Source organism: Tupaia chinensis, unplaced genomic scaffold, assembly GCF_000334495.1.
Source record: "Tupaia chinensis unplaced genomic scaffold, TupChi_1.0 Scaffold000175_1, whole genome shotgun sequence".
In the NCBI taxonomy this organism is placed as follows: Eukaryota; Metazoa; Chordata; class Mammalia; order Scandentia; family Tupaiidae; genus Tupaia; species Tupaia belangeri.
This window is the reverse complement of record NW_006159650.1, coordinates 1,300,448-1,303,798: the sequence shown is the minus strand read 5'-3', so window position 1 is coordinate 1,303,798 and position 3,351 is coordinate 1,300,448.

The window sequence follows — 3,351 nt, the reverse complement described above, 5'->3', positions numbered from 1 at the left end:
GGAAAGAGGGGCCAAGAAAGCAAGCGGAACGGAAAGGCAGTGGTCTCAACCCCAGGAAGAACTAAAGGCAACACGGCCTGGCCCAAAATTAGGACAGAAGTCAGTGGGCTCCAGGAATAAGCGTGGGCTCCTGCCCTCAAATGAGGGTGGTGTTGACGGATATTAGGGATGCAGTGAGCAAGGCATTCCATTTCTCTCCACAATGGCGGTAGCACTGCGACTGGAGGCGGCCATGTCACCATCAGACACCACTTGTGTGGCCTCTGGAGTTAACGTGAAGGGATGCCCACCCCAGCCATGGTGCGGATATAGGGAATAGTGAGCTGGGCCTTCCAAGGCCTTTGCTGCCCACAGCCTGAGCAGGGTGTGTTGCCAATGGGAACCTGAGCCACACCACGGAGGACGAGTAGGCTCTGGCTGACGGGGAGAAGCAGGCCACAGATGCATGGCTTGGGCCAGGTGCTGGCTTAGCAGGTATAAATCCTGACTGTTGTTTTAGTCATGTGACTTTGTGGAAGGTGTTTAACCTCCTAGGTTTGTTTCCTCTTCTGCAAAACGGAGGTAAAAGTATTCTCTGCTTTGCAGGTACATGGGGAAATGAAATGTCTGTGTCCGTATGCACGCAATGAGCCCAAACGGCTGTTAGGTAAAGTCATGCTGGGAGACAGTAAGGGCAGCTTGTGAGGAAGGCCAGGTGGGGGTGGTGCGCCACACCCAAGGACCTGCACAACCAGTTGGTACTTTGTGGCTTTCATCCAGGAGCCTGGGGCTAGTATTTATTAAGCAGCTACTATGAGCAAGGTGTGATCACTTAATCCCTGCCGTATGGCTGCACAAACCAACACCCAGAGAGGTTAAGTATTCCCAAAGACCACTGCAGGGAAAGGAGCAGGGGTGTGGCGGGTAAGGGGAGTTCAGTGTCTTCACCCACACTGGGCACATGGGTAGGGAAGGGGGGGGTTCTAGGGTGAGGCTAAGACCAGTGTGAGGGTTAAAATGAGAATGAAGCTGATGACCTGGGGGTGGAGGGGATGGCAGTGAGCGTAGGGGCCTGGCCCAGGGCAGAGCCAGGGCTGACTGGGTCCAGGATTCCCAGTTACTGGAGGAGAAAGGGGCTATGGGTGTCAGGGTGGGGCAGGGGCTCATTAAGGGCTGATGGGACAACACAGGTGAAACTGCACCAGAAATGCCCCTGCCAGGGCCCAGGACCAAGTCCCTCTAGTCTAAGGACACAAGCAAAACTAGTATTTAACGAGGCCTCACCAGTACGCTGGACTGCCTGCCAGATGTCACAATGACGCCACTTGCTGCTGTCAGGCAGTTAGACAACCCACCTCTGCACAAACCAGCAAACTGAAGGGCAGCACTGGCTCCTTGGCCCCTGGAACGTGCCCGGCTGCCCAGTAGGCTGTGCTCCAGCTTTCCCACAGCCTGGCTGCACTCTTCTCCCTTCCCCTGCCCCCGTCCCTGCAGGCTGCACTTCAATGGTGCCTTCTCTGGGCTGTCTACAGTCGCTGCCACCCAGCCCTTAAACACTCCCTCATCCCCTTCCCACTCTGCTCTCTCCGGATTGCCAACAACAGAGCATGTATTTTACCGCGAGATGACGACAGTCTCCTCTCCTGGAAGGTTGACCTGAGCTAGGACCGTCAGTCTTTTCAGTTCCTGGCTGGCCCCCAGCACCTGGAACAGGGCCTGCACACGGCGGAGTTGGTGAATGGATGAGTGAGAAGACGGACAGGTGAAAGCTTGGGAGTTAGCAGCCTGTGGAGATGGCCAGGGCCACAGGGTTCACTCCCAAGGAGAACGGCCAGGATGCACGGAGGCCTCTGGGAAGTGAAGGCCAAAGGGGACGAGGGTGAGGACGGTTCCAGGTCACCAGGCCCTGTCCAACAGGAGAGGTCCAAAGTGGGGTCAAAGTGGGAGGAGGCCGTGGTCTCGGCCAGCTCGGGAAGATCCAGTCACCAGGTTTGGGTACAGGAAGGAACGTGGCAAGTGCCGTGTGCCTTGGCCTCCAAATGTCTGCCAGTCTGGAGCCTGTGGCAGTTCTGAGACTGAAGCAAAAGCCCATGGTCTCAGCCGAGGCCCCAGGGAAGCCAGAGGGCTGCTGGTGCTCAGGGCGGCCGGTGTCTGGAAGCACAAGGCTGGTCTGTTCACTGGTCATCTTTGCAGGGACGGTTGGCCCAGCCCGCTGGAATGGGGTGGCACTTCAGGACACGAAGCTTGGAACTGGTGGTAGGGAGCTCTAAATTAAGACCTTTCTACCAGGCCGAATAAACAGAAGCTGAAATAGAGGACGGAAGGGATTAGGCAATGTGCCTTCATACGTAACACTTGAAAAATGGAGGGGGGAGGTTAGAAAACAGGATGGCATTTGTTCACTTGAGCCCCCAGGTACTTGCTGAAAACAATGACATCTCTGTTCCACACAAAAACATGTTAGAAAGAGCAAGTTTTTCTCTTTGAAGTGTCCTGGTAACTCACAGTGACTGCTCTGTCTCAAAGGCTCCGTGGGCAAGGCCGAGGGACTGGTCCGATTTCAAGCTCTGTCCTCCCTCCAGGGAGGTAAGACGCTCCACCTCAGGCTTGGAGGCATCCTCAGGGTGGGTTCTTGTGTGGCACCTCTGAAACACACCTGCTTTGGATTTACCCACAGGAGGGGAGAGCCCTCCTGGGCATTTGGCAATGACCTGCAGCAGGGCCAGGTGTGGAGGGAGGCACAGGTGCTGCTGGGAGTGGCACCCAAGAAACCATTAAGAAAGAGCTGAGCAATGACAGACTCTTAGTCTCTGCCTCTGGGCCAGAGCCCTGCGGTGACCAATGTCCTCTTTCCAGGATGGCAGTGTGTGTGTGTGGGGGGCACCAAGGCCAGGAGATCAGGACACTTGGGAGGAGCCCCATGCAGCAGAAAGCATCGTGGAAGGCTCTGTTCAAATCTCCTAGTCACCGTGTCCAAGGTGGATGAAAATGCATCAAGTGCACCGTTAGCACCATGGGAGGACTCCAAGCATCACCAGGTTCTTCACGGGGTTAAGAATCCTGACATGGGACCAGCAGATGGTATAATGGTTGTTGCTGGACTCCCATGTAGTCAACTGTGGTTCGCATTCCAAACTTGGCAGCTTAAAACTCATGCCAGCACATGTGTGCACGTGCCCGAGATCCTGAGAGGAGACTGGAGAAGGGATTTCAGCATGGTCATTCCCCTGGGAAGTGATTTCTCACTTTTTGTTTCTCTGGCAAACACACATGCTGTATAGGAAAAAATCTCTCTTAAAAAAAAAAAATCCTGGGGATCAGCAGTTAGCATAATAGCTATGTCACTGGATTCGCATGTAGTTGATTTAGCAC